At 42.7% G+C, this 22,033-nt stretch overlaps 1 long non-coding RNA gene across 4 annotated transcripts in view; it reads right to left on the reverse strand.

Annotated features, from left to right (window-relative positions):
- Positions 1-882: 882 nt before the first annotated feature.
- The window catches only part of LOC113834615, a 44,474-nt gene continuing 23,323 nt past the window's right edge, over positions 883-22,033 (reverse strand). For all 4 annotated transcript variants that reach the window (XR_004769258.1, XR_004769257.1, XR_004769256.1 and 1 more), the window contains one exon: positions 883-1,887. This is a non-coding gene — a long non-coding RNA (uncharacterized LOC113834615). The remainder of the gene's footprint in view (positions 1,888-22,033) is intronic.

A 22,033-nucleotide genomic window follows, 5' to 3' on the forward strand; every position in this document is an offset into this window, starting at 1 on the left:
ATCAGGTATTCTGCATATCAGATATTTACGTTACAATTCATAACAGTTGCAAAATTACAGTTATGAAGTATTAGCAAAGTAATTATACGGCGGGGGGGGGGTGGAGGGGGAGGGCTGTCACCACAACATGAGGAGCTGTGTTAAAGGGTAGCAGCATTGGGAAGGTTGAAAACCACTGGTCTAACACAAGATAAATGTCTACTTCCAGGATGGAGACAGCCTTCACAGGCATCAGAGTTAGTTCAGTCCCTTCCCCACTGCCCTTCCATCTTCATCTTCAGAGATGTTCTCTACTTCAGCATCTCTATCTGCCCTGTGGACACCTACTTGCAACTCCCCAACCTTAGATAGGCAAGATAATTTTGATAGCTACTTTGTAGTAGTGGTGAGTTGTTTGTTTCTCTTCAGAGTTACAATGTAAACTTTGTAGAATTATTATTATTGTTGTTGTTGTTACTTTGCTTTGTTTGTAATATATGATCTCCCCTATGTTGTCTTGAAGTAGGTAAGCCGCCTGCCTCAGATTCCCTGGTAATTTATTTTATTTTTAAACAAACCAAGTGTCTTTGAAAAGTAGATAAATGATGGATATTGCAAAAGAATGGCAAAGTGATTTGGAAATTGCTGCCTTAATGAATGCTTGCATGATCAAGCAGGAGCATTGCTTACCAGCAAAACGGGGGCGGGGGGGGGGCACGTTTGGCTGAAGCACTCAGTAGACTGGATGACAGTATTGATTGGCTCGCTCTCTCTTTCACCCACACATTGTGTTACCAGTCTATAAACATGGGGAACACTTCCAGAAAGTCAGTATAACATTCCCATTTCAACACCAGGGCACTGACAAGCAACCCCTTTAAATGGTCTGGAAAAAAAATTACAGACTTTCTGCTTTCCAATTTTATTGAAGCCAGCAGGAGCCATCTGTACACATACCAGACATGCAGGGTGACACCCATGACTCCAAATAGCCTGACAAATTAGGCCAAGTGTGTCTTTGTGTCCACAGTTATCAATTTCAAATCCCAGGGAAATGACTATAGAAGAGAATTGGTGTGTGTGTGTGTGTGTGTGTGTGTGTGTGTGTGTGTGTGCGCATGCGCGCGCATGTGCGTGCAAACAGCTATTGTTGAAGGCCAATAAGCTTTGCTGTGGGCCTTCCTCTGGCTTGTTCTCCAGTCTGGGAGCATCTGCTGCACATTTTTCATTTCTTTCCCGTTTTGAGCAATTTGGTTCATAAACTCCGTTTCCTTGTGGCTTCCTGGCGCTCTGATGACAAACCACGATACTTTGTTCCTGTCCTTTCGGGCCCTGAAGGGCACTGAAGAAAACATGAAGTTTGTTTTTAATTTTGCATCTGCCAAAACATTCCTGGGGTAACAATACAAGCTTGTAAAAATAAGATGCACCATCCCTCTCATTCCACAAAATAAACAAACCAAAAAGGAAATCAAACACAGTCCTGGAAAATGCAGCATAAATATTTTTACACCCATTCCCCCCTTTTCTGAGCTGGTGAAAACATCCTCCTGCAGTATGACTGAGGTGGCACGGAGCCTTCTCTGTTTACAATGAATAATGAGGATACACAACATCTGCAAATGAAAGGAATGCCAGGCCAGACTTTCCTTCACTGGGTTTCTTGTTTGTAAAATGAAGGTCTCTGCGGACAGTTTAAGTGAACGTGGAATCTGATTTCCTCACTGGTGTTGAGAGTTTTATGTTTAACTCATCTACTCAGAATAGATGTTCTCCGCGTCCATCCCCTCATCCACAGAGTTCACATGGACTCAAAGCAAAATCATCTTTCCATTTTCGGTTTTAGACTGTTCAGGATAACTTGGAGTCCCGAATTCCTGAATCTTGGCCAAGGTGATGTCATTAAATCTATAATGAAAACAGTGTCAGTGAGAGAATTAATTCATTATGGAGGAATTAAGTTAAATCCTCTATGATACGCCATTAGGCACCCATACTAACTTGCTCCAGTCAACCGGGGTGAAGCACGTTCAAATATAGAAATGAAAAACAAGTTCCAAACCTCAGACCTCATACACCATTAGGTAACTTTCAAAGTCATTTGACTCATAAACGTATTTTTAAATCTCAAGGTGTTTAGCATCTCATAATATCTTGAATATTACAAAGGACATCTGCCTTGGGATATAATTTACTAAATAATTCTTTGGTATTCTCACATTTTTTAAAAAAATTATTACTTAGTTCTTACAATAGTCAAAATAAACACAAGAATCACTTAACACTTAATTTTCCAGCTATGATACAACAGCATTGCTACAGCTGAACGTCACTTAGCCAAGATTTTAAGAATATTTCTAATCCCTAAGTTTATTATGTAGTCAAGGAATACATTTTTAACCAGGGCACTGCAGGGAGATAAACAAGGGGACCTGTTTCTGATCCTGCAGGGTTTTACAGGTCAGTCTGAAGCCCTGGTGTATTTTTGTGTAGAAGTCTGTTCTCTGGGAGCCAGGGGAAAAAGGAAGAGAAAGTATTAGCCTTTACAACAGGCTAGCTCTGCTTCTGTCACCAAATTTATGCTGAGTTAAGGGAAACGCCTCATCTCTCTTGCGCTAGCAGCCACATTTTTACATAGGCTAATGATTGCCTATGGAGGGGGTTGAGTTTCTTAGGAGAAAAATTACAAAGGTATTCAGGATGAAAACTTGCTTGTTAATAGAGTTAAAAAATAAAGGTTACTGCTTCAAAAATTAGGTCACTTCATTGCAAAAGAGCATGCAATCTTAGAAGAGAAGTAAGGAAAAAAATCACAGTTCTTATTCAGGGCACCTTGTGTGTGACATATGGCTGCTAAGTGACAAGGAGAAATTTCCTGTATTCAGTGAAAGGACTTGACAATTCGTCTAGTATACTTTCCATGGAAGCTGGCTGTCGAAAAAGTTGTAACCATCAAGCTCTGTGTTTAACGATGACTGGCCACACTCTTTGTCTGCTTGTCTGCAAAGATCACGGGCCACTTATTGCCACAACCTGTCACTGTCGGGGAAGATTTTTTTTAATGCCACTTTACAAAAAAGAAATTTTACTTTTACAGGTCAGCTCTCATTATAGCTCACACCCCCACCCCAAAGCTTCAAATTATAAAAGAAATTTCAAAACCTAGCCAATGACTTGCTTGCTTTATACAATATTGATTGGAAAGCCCTTAGAGTAACAAAGAAATTTTGATGGTACCTTTGTTTTCTTTATACTGGGATCTGGCCACGATCAGGAAAAACCTGTTTTAATTTTTATTCATTTAAAATGTATAGCTGCTCACTTCCCATTAGGCTTGAAGTGGCTTGCAAAAAGAAAACAAGCAAGCAAACAAAAGCATTAAGACTGCTACAGATAGGGGAAAAATTTTTAATATAAAGGAAGGAGAGGGGACAGCAGGAAAAAAAAAAAAACTAAGGACAGGAGGGAGGAATATTATTCCCGTAGGAAACCACAGCTTCTATCAGTGAGCATCACATGAATTCAGATGTCGAATTTCTTGTTCAGGGAAGACTCAGGGCCCAAGACTCTGTTGGTGACCCGGGAAAGCTTACAGGGCCTGGCTTTAGGCTGCCGCTCACTTCCACTGCTTGACATGCCTGCTGTTGGAGACATGAGTATTTTTTCCGCATCACTCCAGGAGTTATGCAAAGATTAGACACTCTATAAAGCGTAGTAGCTTGTAGTATTGTGCCCTGTATTCCCAAACGCCTCATCACCTGCAGCACTCGGTTAATATCTATTTGAAATACACAGAAAGCACGCTGTTTTCCCTTTAAACAACCTCCTGCTCAGTGGCCTCCTTCAGTAGGAGGCGGGGCTTGCCCCCCCCCCAGGAGAGATGGTTATGAGGCTATAACTCAGTGGATGTTTATCAAAAATCCTAGTTTTGTTCTTAGTGGATATTTTTACAAACACAATTGAAATAGCAGCAGTAGCAGCAGCAGCAGCAGCAGCAGCAGCAGCAGCAGCACCCCGGGGGTGCCTCCATTTCAACTGAAGAATATGCAAACACTCTATGGGCTTTCAAGCTTGGGAAAAAAAGAGGGGTACCTGTTTTTTCCTTTTCTGTAATTCTCACCCCTAAGTACCCATCTTTGCAAGAGTTCATGGCACTAACTTACATTTCCCTGATGTGCACAAAGGACAAGGTGCCTGCTTTCCCTTCCAATTGCTTGGCCTTCAATCAGTGTCACCATAAATGTGATATATGAATGTTAAATCCAAATATTTTATTGGTGCAGATAAATATGATTTGTAAAAAGAGTCAAATTAACAATCCATTACATACTAATGGGCTCTAATCAATAAGTTTAATTTGACTAAAAGGAGAGGGGCGGGGGAGAAAAGAGACTCAATTACACCCAAATGGTGCAATTTGAAATTATAAAGGTGAATGACTTCTACAACTTTTTGAGCTGAATTCTGGCTTGAGTTTTAGAGCCAAGGCTTGAACGATATTCAGAGTGGCCAGTTCATACGCTTTTCTTACTGCTTTTCTTAGAAAACACATTGATTTAAATACAAAAATCTAAAATGGCAAAAATACAAGTGTCCCAGTCCCATTTGCCTTGGCTTATTTTGTACCATTAAATAAAACAACGTCCCTAACCCTCACATTTCTTACAGTCTTAGCCTTCTCTACTTCCTTCCCCAGCGCCAGTGCTACCTTCTGGCCTCTGCACTTTCACAGCGTACTTAGCCACACCCAATGCCTCACGCCACATACTGTGTTTGTATAATTCCAACTTGAATTGGAATTCCAACTTGCCTTTCCAACTTGAAAATCTAATTTGTTCTTATCATCTGTGCTACGATAGTCCACCTGGTTGCTTTCTTCTTTCTTCTGTCTCCCCAGCTCCTAGTCAGGATGAATCACCCTATTGTAACTATTCTGACATCAATTGAGGGAAAGCGCTCAGGTCCCTGAAGTAGATGCCAGGCTTTTGGACAGGCCATAGCTTCCCCTGTAGGAAAGAGCTGTGTCTTTGTCCACAGGGCTCAGTCACAAATGTAAGTGTCCCTTGTGTTAGCTGATTTTGCATCTCACAGGGACGCATAGCTCAAGCTGGCAGGAGCTTTTGAGCATCTTTGGGCGCTCCTTTCCCTCTGGAAGACCTAAAGAAACAGAAGAGCTTCCTTTTTGCTGGGGCTTCTGCCTTCCCAGACATGGTGCCTGCCGTAATCCTGGTGTCAGTCTGCCCCCTAGCGTCGTGGACTAGGTCAAGCACCTGACCCCAGCCTCAGCCGCACTGACCAAGCCAGGCTGTTGCAGCTCATTCCAAGGAGCAGGAAGCAGCTCCCAGCTCCAGCCCGCTCTGGCGTGCGCTCGTGCGCTCAGAAGAGGAACAAAGCCCTGCGGACCATCTCACCCTCTCTGGGTGGCAAGGAAATCTCAATTATACACCCAAGGGATGTGGTTTATGAAAAACTAGAAAGAATGTCTCAATTGTATACGTAAATTGTTTTGTTTTACAAGCTGGGGTAAATCAGCACATTTGCAGCCCATATTTATCTGATCCACTCCATAAGTCTCTTTTTGAACGTATGCCATTGATGTGGGGTGGGTGCCTATGCAAAACACAACCGCCCCTAAATTCAATTAGGGCATTAGGAGGGAAAATGGAAATTTGGCTTTGGGTTTAGGCATGACTGCCGAGAACTTCTTGGAATTGGAATCATTCTTCTGCTGTAACTAAAGATTAAAATCGAAGGACAAAAGTCTCCAAGGATGCTGCTGGGTAGCCAGAACACAGATTTGGGTGAGGCCTTTAAAGACAAAGATGGCAAATGAGATGCCTGCCTTTTATCTGATCTCTAGCTCATTAAAAAACAAAACAAAACAAAAAAAAAACAACTGTGTATCCCCCAACACAGCATATTGAACATTTATTGAACTGGGTGTAGGGCTCTCCATGAACTCCATTCTGATTGTCTTATAGGAAAGACGAGAATACATGATTCTTCGAGCTTAAGCTATACTGGGAAAAACATTCCAAGAAAAAAAATATTTAAAAACATAGTGTTTTATCCTCAACCAACTCTTAGATGCAGAATATAGCCCCAGGGATGTGGATGATTAAAAAAAAAAGTAGGAGTGTTTAAATTATATGTATAAACTATTTTTGTTTTACAAGCTGGAGTAAATCACAGGCAGGTTGTGGTGATCAGGAAAGTTTTGAGTTGGTGCAGCAGCCTAGGCAGGAATAATCTCCCAGCTTTGACTATGGGCTGTTGAACCCTAATCTCTGATAACAGCCCTCGAGCCGCCAAGGCACTCCATATCCATGTGGCATTTACTCTTTCAGAAAGCCCCTCACTCTTGCCGGCACTTACAGCAAGATAATTAATAGTCCCCTGAGTTATAGATTCCGAGCCAAAGGTAGCAGTACATAATGGAAGTCAAGGTCACCCAAATACAGTAGCTTTTGTAACAAAGGGGATTAGTAGTGCAATTACCATCCTGTTGGGGAGATCTTGTAAGTTTTCATCATTTTAATTCTTAAATCTTCCTCTTGCCACTGAAGTTCCAATTCTCTGATTTATGATGGGGAAATAAAAGCTCTCCTGAACCGTACAAAAGGTTTCTCTTCGGATCATTCCAGATGGCTTCTAGGAGGCCAAAAGATGAGAGGAAGGAGAAAGGCAACCCTGTGGCCAGCAGGCCCTCCAGAGCCCTCCAATACCTGCCCTGCCTCTTCTTTGCTGCCCCTGGGTGGGATAGTGTATATCAAAACACAGTCATGTTCCACACTATTTATGGTTTTTTTGGCTGTTAAAAAAATACAGTTCTGTATGTAACATTACTATTCATTTTTAGTTGTTGGTATCCTTTCCCTTCTTTGGGGGCTGATTCTGCCCCAACTTGGCACCCCAGGTCTTGTGGAATTTGAAGGGCCTTGAAAAGTTTCAGAGCCTTTGCTTTGCGTTGCCAATGGAAACAGCAAGTCCATTTGCTGAGCTGTATCTGGGGCCGAACAGAGGAGCTTAGTTCCTAGCAAGACTGTTGAGGTCCTAAATTTGCTCCTGCTGGGCAAATCTCTCCTTTGCTGTCATTAAAACATACACACACACACACACACACACACACACACACACACACACACACCTCAAGTACGTGCTGCAAAGAGTTTTGCTTTTTTTTTTTTAAGTAAAGCACTCAGGTCTAAAAAGTGTAATAAATTTAATAGGATAGCCTTCAAGAGCAAGCAGAATGGAAACTGCACTGGGTACTTGGGTGAGCGGGTGAGTGTGGTGACAGCCAGCGTCACTCAGTGCCTCCTGAAATGGTCCCCAACTAACACAGCACTCCTTTTGATGATCAGATGGGCTTGCTGTCTTTTTGCTCTGGACAAAAGAGCAAGCAGACACAATCATCTTTTGAGAAGGATGGCGTCATTATTGTCTGCATAGCAGGACTGTAATTAAGCACCAGAAATAGGGCAGCTGAGAAGGGACAAAGAAAGGAAGGCAGGGACGGTGAGCAGCATCGTGGGGGAAAGCCTGAACAAAGATAGTGACTGAAACCGAGCAAGCGCCTGCACCGATGAGATGAGGTCATTCTGGGAAAGAGTCTGGCTGGATGGTGAACTCAGGAAAACAGGCAAGGGAGGCTCAAGTGAGGTACTTAGCCTTCAGACTCTACCTCGTGGCCTCCTCTTCCAGGAAGATCTCAGGGTTGTCTCTGAAAAGAATTAGTCACTAACCAAATATTTACTGAGCCCCCATTGTGCTCTTGTTGTTTTAGTAACTTTTGAGAGGGTTTGAGCATGGAGCACGAACAACCACCTCAAGGGGCTGTGTATATATTCTTGAGGGTCTTTCTTTCTAGATTTGTCTCTTTCTGCCCAAACTTACATTATACACCATTAACATGCTCTTCATCAGTGTGCATGGGACTGGGTGACAGGCAGAGTAGAACAGGACATAGAAACTGTGAATCTGTTCTTCCAGCTGAGCTCAGCTCTGGCTTCTTGCTGCTGGCCATGTGGTCTATAAGAGAGGCTGGAGCCGTGAGTGTGCACATCCTTTCCATTTTATCTCTAGGTAGGTATAATATCACTATATCTATGTACAAGGAAGCTCTGTGATGAATTAATCTAAGCACAAAGCTTATCACAACGCCTGATGTGCCATTGATCCTCAACAAGGAGCAACCATCACTGTTGTTATTCTAAGCTAGCCTCAAATGGGTATCCTCCTGTTTCAGCTTCTTGAATACTGGGAATACAGGAACACACCACCATGCCTGGCTAACAACATTATTTTTTTAATGACTGAAAAACGTAGAAAAGTATATACGAATATCATCTACTGTTCAAATCTAAAAATAATCATAAGCAAAAGTCTAGGGATTATCTTCACCATCTTGCTTCCTCTAAGCCAGCATAACATGTCTATATGTATGCATACAAATATTCATATACACATATATACACGCTATTTATTATATACATACACTTACTATTTTGCAATTGTTAATTTCAGATATCTATATATACATACATATTTTTTAAACATTTTCACATTACCAAATTCTTCCAAAATATAACTTCTCATAGCTTTTTTATACTTTTTGGTTGTGAGCCTAACCTTTAACAACTGAGCCATCTCGTCAACCCTTTCATAGCTCAATTTTTTGTTTTGTTTTGTTTTTCTTTGTTTTGTTCTGGGACAGGGTCTCTTCACATAACCCTGGCTGTCCTAGAGCTCATAGAGATATATCTGTCTCTGTCCTCTGAGCACTGGGATTAAAGGTGTTTAACACCATATCCAGTCCTATCACAGTTCTTTTAAACAAACCTCAATGACTAGAAATATCAGCTTGTTAAGTTCTCAAAGAGTAAACTATTAAATAAAAATGATTTTTAAAAGCCCCTGTAATTACTCTTAAATATAATGATTTGTAAATATTTTTGATAATGTCTTCCAGGTAATTCTTAAACATGACCTTGATTTTTTAATCTTTTGACAGAGATTGCCAAATTCCCGGCCCCCCCCCAAGAATATAGGCTGCCTTTCTGTCCTACTGAACAGTATGGAGGAATTTGTGACCCTGTTGTCACTAACCCTGGGGTTCATCCCTTTCTCACCTTTAATCTAGGGGTTGCTAGCATAGTACAGCGTGAACACTTGCCCAGTAGTCCAAGACTCTGAACTATTTATTTACAAATATGTGAATAAATATTATCACTTAGATTGACCCCAAATATTACCTCTTTCTGTTTTACAATGTGTTTCCTTGAAGGTAATGCAGTGACGGTTAAGTCTTCACCAGATCTTTATTGTTTTTGATAAACTGCCTGACTAAATCTTTTGTCTAGTTCTCTCCTGGAATAATATTTTTCTTAACTAAACTACTGTGTCTTAGGTCAAGCATGCTGTTGACCACCTACCATCCTAGCACCATGGAGGTTGAGGAAAAGGAAACACAACTTCTAGGCCAGCCTGAATATAGAGTGAATCTGTGTCAAAACCAAACCAAAACATAAATCTAAAACCTGAGTCAGTCATCACGGCCCATAGTGTAATTGCTAAAACTAAAGCTCTGTTGAAATTGTATTTGCTGAAGCTTATCTTCTAGTTTATATTTTGCTATCTTTTCATGTCTTAATCAAAATTCTAGAGTAAAACACAATAAACATGCTGTCACTGAGGCCCTGACTTTTTGTCTGTCCATGGTTACTAACCCCTAAGTGTCCATGTGTAGCAGAATCCAGTCCAGCAGGACCCCAGGTTTCTTCAGGAACCAGAACCCTCTGGCTTCATAGCAGAGCCTTTCCAGAACCCCAGGACTGCCTGCCAGCTGTGAGGCTGAGGCAGCCTCATATTTAACTCAGATCTGTGGTAAACGGCCAGACTCTAGAGAGTTTAGGGCAGGAATATTGTCTCTGAATGAAATAGGGAAGGAAGGGAGGGGTGGGGAGAGGGAGGGAGGAAGGAAGAAAGAGAGAGGGAGGGAAGAAAGGAGGAAGGAAAGAAGGGATAACTAGGATTTGATTTTGTTGGGGATTTTTGTTTGTTTCTGTTTATTGAGCAACCTAATTTAGGTGTAAAAATCAAACTTCATTCTGAACAACATGGCAACAAGCTAGAAGCAGTGAATGGTGACATTAAAGCAGAGAGGCTGTAAGAAAAAGCTTTTACCAAAGCCCAAGGGGAAGCTGGCCATGGGCACTGACTGATTCATGGAGGACTAGCCTGAGCTGGCTGGAGGCCCATCAATCTACCACCCCTTAACCCCTCCAGGAATCTGTTAATTGCCTCCTTGATGACCTGTTCTGAAGCCACATAAAGGACACTGACTTGTTCTGTTCATACACAGACTCATCCAGCTCTTTCTCATCACAACTCCCATTATCCCCCTGTAAATTCCAGCTTGGGAGAAGTTGACTCCAACATAGCCTTCTGGTACATCTTTGGCTCATCCTGGATAGCCAGAGTTCTGTTTCCCTTGTGTCCCTAGCTCTCCTTGTAGGCATAGACCCATGATCCAGGTCAGGCCAATCAGTTAGGGCTGTCCCTGGAAATTCTCCCAACCCATGAAGAACAAAAGCCGTTTTCCCCTAGGTGAAGGTGTCATACTGGAGGAGTGGAGAGACTGATGGCCATCTTGCTGACCTGGGAGGCCACAAAGTTGGGAGATATAGAAATAATGAGAGTGAATTCTGGGAATATTATTGAACACACAGATGGAGCCAAGCCTGATGCCCACTGTGAGCCAATCACAACCCTGTTTTCCTAAACACACATTTGAATTGGGCATCCCATTACTTACTGTGAAAGGAGTTCTAACCCATTCATACAATCTATCCCAAAAGGTGAACCTTGTCCTTGAATAATCAAATTGTAGGCCTCCACTCATTCCAAACCAGACAAGGGGGACATCACCAACCCAAAGCAAAGGAACTTGGAAACACACACAAAGGGGGGGGGCGCAATTGAAAACAGATGGAGGTTGGCTGCAGGGAGATGGGGTGGTCTTTTACTATAGAGATCCCACCGCACATGCCACTGAATGAAGGAACTTTAGGATAGATTTGAACTCAGTCTAAGGAAAAGCTATCCACTTCAAGCTGTGAAGAGAGAATGGACTGCTTCCCATAGAAGCAATAAGGAAAAAACTGCCCCCCCATGGTGTCACAGGGGAAATTAACTAGAAGCACTCTCCATTCCTGGCCCCCCTAAGTTATGACCCCCAGGATGAAGATGTGGGAGTTTAAACCAAGTCGTTCTCATTTGTGGCTCAGGTTTTCTAACACAGGGATTACGTTTGTGAGGGTGAAGTTGCTATGGAGATGATTTTCAATCATAGCTTCCATGCTGAAAGCAATGAAACCATGAAACTATCATCGGAATATGAGCCCTACTCCCACCTGGAGCCGTGCCTACTTCTCCTGTTACCCACCACCTGTGTGAGCCCTGGGGGTTCCTCAGATGCAGCTTAGCTGCTGAAGGTCCAGCACCTTGGGCCAGAAAGAGTAGGAAGCAGATGCTTCCCTCTGTGAGTCCATGGAATACCCATGAGACCATCAGGAAACCCTAGTCCAGCATGGAAGCTTCGTTTTTGCTCCCAGGTCTCTCTCTTCACAGTCTTCACCCTAGAGCCTCCATTCATTACTGAAGTGGAAGTTGAGTCTTTCACTTCTCTGTGTTATGAACAAAAATTCTTAATGAATTTCTTAGAGTTTTTGGTCATATTTTAGCAAAACTAAAAGTTAACATTGTGCCATACATTCTTTTTTTTTATTTCGAGATAGGGTTTTTCTGTGGCTTTGGAGGCTCTTCTGGAACTAGCTCTTGTAGACCAGGCTCACACTCACAGAGATCTGCCTGCCTGTGCCTCCTGAGTGCTGGGATTAAAGGCATGCGCCACCAACGACTGGCTCATGCCATACATTCTTATCTGGGACATAATTTTGAAGATGATGGGGCTGGAGACATGGCTCCATGGCTAAGAGTGTGTTATATATACTCTTGCAGAGGACACAAATTCTATTCCCAGCATCCATGTTGGGTGGCTCACAACTTCCTGTAACTCAATCTCTAAGGGTAGTTAACACTTCTGGATTCCATGGGTGCTGATACTAGTGTATACATACCTACACAGAGATACACAAATACACATGATTTAAAAAGTTAAAATTTAAAAGGCGCTGCTGGGCATTGGTGGCTCATGCCTTTAATCCCAGCACTCTGGAGGCAGAGGCAGATGGATCTCTGTGAGTGTGAGGCCACCCTGGTCTACAAGAGCTAGTTCCAGGACAGCCTCCAAAGCCATAGAGAAACCCTGTCTCGAAAAACCAATAAATAAATAAATAAATAAATAAATAAATAAATAATTTAAAATGCATTACATATTAAAAGTAATTTTTCCATTGCTCTATCTTACATGTTGAGGGAATATGAACAAAATACAATGTTATCTATTTATGAAGATGTGATAAGGAAACCCATTATTTTGTACATTAACAAAAAGTTAAAGATGTTTAAATATTTAAGAATTTTTATATAAAATAGCTTACCTAGTTAATAGTGTTGGTTTTCCCATGTTGGCGCCTATAAATTATGTGTGTGTGTGTGTGTGTGTGTGTGTGTGTGTGTGTGTGTGTGCAAGTGTGTGCCCTAGGCTCTGTTGATGTTGTTCAAAATCCAGTTAAAGTTCATGGGAATTTCCAAACTACAGATTAGCTGTTTCTAGGCTTTTAAAAATCTATTATTCTGCTGTGTCAGCAGTACCTGAATCGCAGGTGTTTCGTGGGATTTTTTTGTAGGGCTAATAGAGCCACTGGGAGGAAGCTGGCTTTTTACTAAACTTCCTTTAAGACAGAAACCAGAGGTTTGCTTCTTATCCCAGCATCCCCTCTCCCTTCTCTCCTCATCTGGGTGAATATCTATCATACCAGTGACTCTTGGGATCCGTAATCCACCAAAGATAAAGATGCAGATGCTCTTGAAAAGTTCCCAAAGTGGCCCAAACGGACACTGGGGAAGCTTTTGCTTCCCAGAGTATCTTCTGGTTGACTTTTATTTAGAGGAAAACATATATTAATATTTTTGGTCATGAATCCAAAGCTATCACCCTGCCTGAAAAAGCAATGTGCTGGAGATACTCCCAGGGATGCCTTGTGGGTGGACCTGGTCATCACTGAATGTTTCCTAATGTAGAATGTCTGCATTTTACAGAGTATCTCCAGAGGAGAAGTAAGATTTGCTTTCATTTGCATCTTTGCCCTTTCTTTGACTTCTGGATTATCTTGAGTAGTTGTGTGCTCGCTTAAGAGTAACTTCAGGGTTGTTGAGATGCTCAGTGAGTAAGGGTACCTGTATCAAACCTGATGGCCTTCCTTCCCTCCTTGAAGGGACATGGTAGAATGAAAGAGTCTACCTATTATTTGCTTTCTAGTCTGATGGAGGCATATTCTCAGCTGAGGCTCCTTTTTCTAAGATGAGTAAAATTTGTGTCAGGTTGACAAAAAACAAAATCAAAAACAAAAAACCAACCAGCACACCAACTTTGACAAGTTTACCTTTGACCTCCACATGCAAGTTGTGGCAAGTATATACAAACACTTACACACACACACACACACACACACCCCTAGTCATCAATCCTTACAAATCAAGGAAACAAACAAAAAGAATGAATTTTGATGAAGTGTAATCTATGACATTAACAAATGTTTTTATACAACAAGTGCAAATTTAAGCAAAGTCTAGCTCCTTTCTTGATAGAGCGGACTGGCATCCCGGAGGCCTTTTCGGGCACAATGGAGTTGAGGAGAGCTGGGTTTCGTGCGCTTGTCTGCAGATGAGCAGGCAGATGTGTTAATGCCTGTCTCCCAGGCCTGAGTATGATTTTTAATAATCGAATATGGAGCTCGAGCCAACATTTTATTCAGGCACTAAATTTAAAAGTGGAGCCAAGAGACCTTAAAAAATTTATGATTCCACAAATGCAGGGAATTTTCCCCCACAATCCCTGTCTCAGCTAACAGCATAAAACCAGCCCTGCGTGGCTTGGTTCTTTCCCAAGCTCCAGCTCAGAGGTGCTTTTGTATCTCAACATGGGGTCCCCAGAGACAGCTAGGGGGTCGGGTGTTGAGCCAATACCCACCCCAACTCTAATCTGGTACAGAGGCAGCCTCCTGAAGGCAGGAACCAGGTCCTGGTCCTGTGGCCTCTCACACCCCTGGGAGCAGGCACCTGAGTAACCTGGGATAAAGATGGTGTCTCCATTTGAAAGAGTAATTGCTTACACAAGTTACGACTTCCCCCAAGGAAATCAGGCCAGATAAATCCTCCCCGAACTGATGACAACTTGAACTTGGCAGTTGGGGATGGCAACCTAGGTGTCTTTGGGCCTCTCCTGTGAAGTAATTCTGTCTCCTTTCAGGATTTTCATCCAAATGCCCCAGTGCCAACAGCCATGTCCTCTTTTCCCCTCCTGCCCTTCCTCAGCCAGGTGGGATCTGGGGCCATTGTCTGTCTGACCAAAGCTGCCAGGCCCATTACAGGATCTTGACCTCAGAAGTGAGCAGAGACTAGAGGAAGCAGCATGCCCTGGGCAGCAGGACCAGAGCACCTAGGCCCAGAAGGAAGAAGTTTACTGGGTAGACACCACTCCCTTAGGCGTCTGTTGGCCAGGCCTCATTCCTTCATTAAGTCATTCAACAAGCATCCATAAGTACCTACCATGTACCTAAGTAAGTGGATATAATGCGGAATGGTACACACAACAGAGAAAAAAATAGAATGGGGCAGGGGACAGTGAAGTCTGAGTGTTTTATAAAGGCTAGTTGAGGATGGCATGTGGCATGACATTTCAGCAGAGACTTGAAGGCAGTGAAGGCACAAATTATCTGGGACCGTGATAGAAAAGCAGTGTAGGCAGAGAGAACCACAAGGACAAATCCTGAGACAAGAGCAACAGAAAAGGCGAATTTGACTAAGAGCAGGATGCTTAAGAGGAAAAGGAGATGGTGGGAGATCTAAAAGGCAAGGAAGACCCTTAGAGCCCATTGTGAAGATCTGATCTCCCCTCCCAGCAGAAGCCATGGAAGCATTCTGTCCAGGGGAATGACATGGCCAGAGTCACATTTTTCAAGACTATTTTGGTTCTTCTAACAGAGATTGTGACAAGAGTGGAATGATGGAGACAAAACACCAGTGACATGGACATTCTGCAAAGACTAATGGTTGCTCATGAGAGTGAGAGTCTGTTGGCTTAGACTAGATTGTCAGGCATTTGCTTTAGATACACTAAGTTTGAGATGCCTTTTAGACATCAAAGTACAGATGTTAAGTAGACAACCAGATAGGTCACTTTCAAGTTCAACAGAGAAGTGGCAGCTGGAGATGGGGCTTAAGATGATATTGAAAGCCAAGAGCCTGGAGAAACACGAGGAGGGAAACAGTCAAAGGTGGTGTGACAAGAAACATGGTAGGTAGAGAGGGAAGAAGCAGTACCAGGGTGTTTCCACAGTCAAGGTTGGGAGATGTGGAAAACCTCCAACTAGGAAACGGTTTCCATGGAGCTGGATGACACACCCTGGAGAGTGTGGCGTCTTAGAAGCTGAGAAAAACTGGGTTGTCAACACCCTGGTGAGGTTGAGTCAGGTGACATCTGAGACTTGGCAACACTGAGACCAACAGTGGCTTCGATGAGAACTTCCTTAGTGGAAATGTACCTGATTGGACTAAGTTCAAAAGTGAATAAAGAGCCGGCAGAGAGTGTAATAAGAAAAGGTCATTGTCAGGAGTTTACCATGAAAGTCTATGACCTCATTTTTTTGTGTGGGATACAGACACCCATCAGGGTGCAGGAACAGGCACCTACAGTGACAATGTATTCCCGAGAACACCAACGCCTGAGACTCTATCATGTGCGACAAATATTTTCTAAACTGTGTGAAATATTTAGAAATATTTTCTAAACTGTTTTCATAACTGGAATGTCCGAGATGTTCTCTTTCCTTAACAGAAAACTCCCTTCATGTAAATAAAAAGAACTGCATGATTTCTGACAGTGAACTGACTTCTTGCTGTAGGTATTTGGAGGCTTCTTGACCCCTCACTCAGAAGTTTAAAGGTTGCTAAACAGCCTGATTTTTGTCCAGATCAATAAAGAAATAATATCTGGGCTGGAGGTGTGGCTCAATGCACAAGACCCTGGGTTCAATACCCAGCACTGGGGAAAAAAGAAAAGAAAAATCTGGTTTTCAAAATTCATCTGTGACAAGAGGCTCTGAAGTATTATTTTCACCAACATCATCTCACTAATCTTCATAGCCACAAAGGAAGAACAGGAATTCATATTGTTGTCACGCACACACACACACACACACACACACACACACACACACTCACACACATTTAAAGAAAGCAGAAACCTGTGGTGCTGAAAATAAGTGGTGCTGGCATTGTGGTGCCCTTCTACAATCCCAGTACTCAGAGGCTGAAGCAGGACGATCAGATGGACAGGAGGAGGGAAGGAAGGTAAATCTTCCATGCAATGCTATTTATCCTGTATCCAAATTCCCAGGGGATCCAGTGGTCCCAGTGTACACCAACTATATGATGGGTATGTCCAGCACGGAATACTAGGCACATAACAAGTTTCACCCATGTGCATTCACACACACACACACACACACACACACACACAGAGAGAGAGAGAGAGAGAGAGAGAGAGAGAGAGAGAGAGAGAGAGAGAGAGAGAGAGGTGCTGTCCTTGACATCAGATTTGCATGTTGAGCAATCTTAATTGCCTTGAAGGGTAAAAATAAAATAAAAATGGAGCCTTCCCACTTTGGGTTCTGTGAAAAATGGAGCCTTCACCTAACCAACTTGTTTGTCCTTGTCTTTCACAAATGTTCCAGTGATGGTTGTCAAAACTTCCCACCAGCCATTTGGAATAAAAGTCAAATGACTCAGTGGCAAACTATTCAATCAGAGTGGAGCTAGACCACTGTGCTGCTCTGATGGACGGCTGCCTAGATGCCACCTTCCTAATAGTAATAGGTCCATGTCGATTTTGACCTCATATCCAAAGTTCTCCATCTGGAGTATTATTAATTTCCAGCCATTGGGTATTGATTTATTTTAACCAGCCAGCAACAGCAATTATGGGATTGGAACACATGCAGGTAGACACCCACAGTTGGAAAGAAAGTTCGTGACAAAGTCAAATTTACATATTCATTTGTTTGAATGAGGTGTTTCCAATGGGCCAAGAAATTAATAATGATTTAATGAAACTGTGGGTGTGGAAATTGATTAACACTTAGAAAATACAGGTTAGGGTTCACCTCCCTTCTTACGCCCAAGTAACTCTCAGTCCAATCAAAGACAGAAGAGTAAAACTAAAACGATGGGGCTGGAGAGATGCTCAGCTATCACCAGCACTTGTTGTTTTGCAGAGGACCTGGATATAAAGAAACAAGGCCCAAGGGCACACAGGGACAGAGCAAAATCCCTGTTCAAACCATGTGCTGGAAGGCCCGGCTCTTTGTGATAAATCTAACGCAGGTGAGGAACTAAATGCCTGAGGCCTATTTCTGCCTTAAACTCACAGATCATCTATTTTGGGAAGATGGCACAAGTCAGAACAAACAACAACAGCATCCAGACCCTGGCTGCCTTACTAGGAAACCTATACTTAGAGCTCGTGTGACCTTCTGCTAGTCCCACATAATACTGCTAAAGTATGGAGATCATACTGCGTGTGCATTAAGGAGAATGGGGCTGGGCCAGCACAGCCAGCCAGCAAGAAGTGTTCAGTAGATTATCAAGTACTGATGATGACATGGGCCAAGCACATGCTGTGACCAAACACCCTTGGGACACATTGGTGGCATAAGCCAGATCCTGCCAAACAGTTTGCAGGAAAAGTCCGAGAGAGGAGATGCCAAGAGGCACCAAGTTCAGTAGTGATGACGGTTAAACATGTAATTTCCAGGTAAAAGTGGGGTTACACCATGGTACCAGGAAATGGGTTGGGGTTAAGGGTTTCCACTCTTCAAACATTTCCATGTGTTTCCATGTAAGAACACATAGGAAACACTGACAGGCAACTTCAAAGCCAACAGTCATCAGTATAGATGACCTTACTAAGGCAGTTCACGGAAGCTGTGAGAGGGAATTAACCAAGCATGATTTGGGAAGAGCAGCAGAGTTTGGAAAGGCTGGGGTTTCAAAGACAGCCCTGGAGCTTGCAAACCTGTGGTGTGGGGCCATTCTTAGCTGTTATTTTCAAAGAATTTAGCATTGTTTGAATGCATTAACTCTAAATTCTGTGATTAATATGTACCTCTGTATTTATATTTGCTTTATTACTTTTAAATGATTATTATTTCATAGCAGAATGTAAGATAAAAAATGAGGGAAGACAAAATAAAAAGCTAAACAATGTCTCTCCTGCCCCTGTATTTCTCCATCAGTCTCACCTATGTGAATTCTTCATAATGTCACTGACTTCTTTTGTGTATGGCCTGCTGCACCGAGCCCCATACCGGGTGGAAATTGAGACAGGAAAGATCGTAAGGACATGTTCCCTTTCCTCTGCTTGCCCCTTTCCTAAATCACTTTTGACCCCACTGTAAGGAGACAATATTGAAAATACTCAAAAATAACCCCACTAAAACATGAATCAGAAAGTGGCGGCTCCTGGACATGTTTTTAAAATTGCTTAGTTGCATTCAGGTCCCTTTAGTGCTTGGAGGACTTTAATAAAATTGATTTTCTGAGTATAGCCTTTTAGCAGCTACTGTATAAGCTTGAAATATGAACCCTTCATTGTTGAAAGTGTTTCATTTTTGCCCTGTTACTAATGATGAAGGGAGAGTGTGGGTTTGGAATTCTCCATGGCTGACATTCTCATAATTAAATAGTGTTAATAATAAAGCTTTGCAGATTTTGAACAAACTGGCGCAGAGGTGGAGCAGTGTGCCATATTTCATTTAGAGACCGCAGCAATTAGCCCTTAATGAACAGTAGTACACAGAGACATATAAAGGAGTTGTTTCCACACATTTGTCAGATCACAAAAGGCAACATTTTCATTCTGCTGATTGAAAACGATTCTTGGGATTCCTGCGGAAGGGCTCTTAAGTAATTGCATTGTGAAACTCCAATAAATAAAAATAAAGAGAGGAACATTAATTGCTTTTATATCTGCAGTCTGATTTCAGCCAAGCTCAGTACACTTAGAGCTCTGACTCTCGGGCTGTCCAGCAACAGATCCAAAATCAAAGTCTCATTGTGGATAACATTTAGATGGCAGTGTTTTCATTCCTAAGTTTAGAAGAGTTTTGTTCTCAGACATACTGTTACTCCTTTCTGAGCTGGCATGGGACTGTTTCCACAGGGCTCCTGGGGTAGGGTGACACTGAATTGTTGCCAAAGGGAAATGACAATGTTTTATCCTGAAGGGGAGATATGTGAAAAAACTCAACTGTCTCAACTGTCAAGGTCCTAACGGCTCAGGAATAGCTGACTTTTTATGGTCTGTCCTTGCCCGGTCCCATTGCCCGCCCCCCCACCCAATTCCTTGCCGGAAGCTTTTAAAGTAAGTTATATTTTAATAGTAGACAAATTCTAAAACTTATTTTACACCATTAAAAGTGTAATTCTTGGTTTTGAGATTCGGTATTCTCATTTCTACAATATTGGGAGGAAGGAAAGGAAAGACTTCTGGGTTTCACAAAATATACACACTCAGCTTCCCATGCAACCTGCATATTAGTACTTCCAAGGGACCAGCCAGAGGATTCTTCCTTTGGTGGAGGCATACCCAGTGTCCAGGAAACTGTGTAAGCATACACTAAAGGGGCTGCTGAGTTCTGTGAATGGATGCAGGCCTACCTGTAGTTTGAGCCAAAGAATTGTGGAGGATGGCAGGTGTAGCCAACATAGGGTCACCAGAAGATGTGCCAGCCCCTCTTTTAAGAACTCTCCTCAGGCTAACCTACCATGGAGTTGTATATGTTCCTGTTAAAGGGAGGTTTACCCTTTGGTGACACTCAAAACAGTCTGAGAAAAGGTAAGTGCTACTAAGGGCTGAGTGATGGGTAGTTTTTGCTGTCACCTTGACACATGGTGGAAAGAATCAAGCAGGGAAGAGAGTCTCAGTGAGGGACTGTGTAGAACAGGTTCACCCATGAGCATGTCTGTGGGGTACTGTCTTGACTGTGTTAACTGACGTGGGAATATCTAGCCTAAAGGTGGGCAGTGCCATTCCCTGGGTTTATTTGAAGAAAACTAAAGAAAAGAGGACTGAAGAGATGGCTCAGTGGTCTGGGTGTACAGTCTACCGCTCTTGCAGAGGACCCAGGTTTGGTTTCTAATGCCTATATCAGACAACTCACAAGCACCTGTAACTCTAGCTCCAGGGGTCCCATACCTTCTGGCCTCATCAGCACATAAACTCATGCAGGCATGCACACATATAACTAAATAAAAGTATAAATGAGCCCTTTAAAAAAGTGTAGACAGTGCAAGCTGAATAGTAAGCATACATTCATTTCCCTGTTCTCAACTGTGGATGAGATGTGACTAGGTGTTTTGAGTTCTTGCCACATTGACTTCCCCACAATGATGGACTGCAACCTAAATTTGTGAGCTAAAATGAGCCCTTTCTTCTTGTCAATGCATTCCACCACAGGCTGTAAGGCAAGTCATCTGGGGACAGGGACTCCCCACAGAAGGGCAAGTGCTCAGTGGTGTATGGTAGAATGCAGAAGCCAGACAATCAGATGTTACAATAAAATTCCCTTCTGCTCTGGAAATCCCTGAGTGATGGAGCTTCCCTTTTCTGGAGTCTCAGTGTCCCCATATAGAGAAGAAACCCACACTTGATGTCACCGGTCACTTCTTGTTCTGATAATGCAGCTGCTGGCCTGGAAACTGCCCGAGGCTGGTCCTGACTTCTAAACCGTGCTGCCTCTTTGCACCTTAGAAGACAGGCCTGGGTAAAGACTCCCTTCTAACATGTGCCAAGATGAACAACAGCTGATCCAGGGCTACTCCAGTGTGGGACATGCTAACTCCACTTTCAGGGATTTTAGGAACTAGATCCTTAAGACCAGAGAAATAAATTAGTTCTTCTTTTTCAGTATGATGGTCTTTTGAAACAACAGCAGCAAAGATTAAGAAGAGCCAGATACAAGTACCTACGGTCAGGAAGCAGTCTACTTTTACCACTTTTAATCTTTTATGTCCAGTTTCCCCCAATCCTTCCAAGGTCACTAGAAGGAAATGTTCCTCATAACCCAGGTACCTGATGCCCTTCTGGCCCGTGTCACTGGCTCATCATCTATCAGCTGAGCTGATGGACACAGCAGTCATTTCCTAAGTGTTTTTGCTGTACCAAATTCTTTCTGTGGTGTTTGTCATTTAATCTATTGAGGTAGGATTGTTGGAATTAATGGGATTACTGTCCCACTGGATGTCACCAGCCGACCTTGTTAATGAAATCCAGAGAGGGGAAGGGAGTGTTCCAAGAGCATGTGGGGGTGGGTCAGTCAGAAGTCTAGGGCCAGATTGGATCCCTCTGAAAGTGTCAGCCCTAGCAGGCCTGAATGAGGCAGCACTTTCCACATCTGATTCTGACCCTGGCCTCCCCTAGTGTAGGGAGCTTTGAGAAGCCTGCACACATACTCAGCAGGGGCTCTGTATCTCAGCCCTGCCCCAGTTCTCTTACCTCTGAGTGTAGAATAGGCTATAAAATTCCCTTCTGGATACAGGAACCCTGAGAACACATACAAAATTCCAGAGTATGCCCTTTGACCACTTGTTCATGTTTTGAAGAGAAATGTTCATTCAGACCTTTTGCCTGTTTTGAGTCAGGTTGCTTGCTTTTTCATTGTTGAGATTTAGGGACTCTTTATATATTCTGGCTATTAATTTCTTGTCTTACACATGATACAAATATCTTTTCTCACCTGTGCGCGCTGCTTGGGAGAACCCTTTGTTGCAAAGAAGGTCTACGTTTTTATTTAGTCCAATTTCCCACCTC

Source organism: Cricetulus griseus, chromosome 3 (assembly GCF_003668045.3).
Source record: "Cricetulus griseus strain 17A/GY chromosome 3, alternate assembly CriGri-PICRH-1.0, whole genome shotgun sequence".
NCBI classification, from domain to species: Eukaryota; Metazoa; Chordata; class Mammalia; order Rodentia; family Cricetidae; genus Cricetulus; species Cricetulus griseus.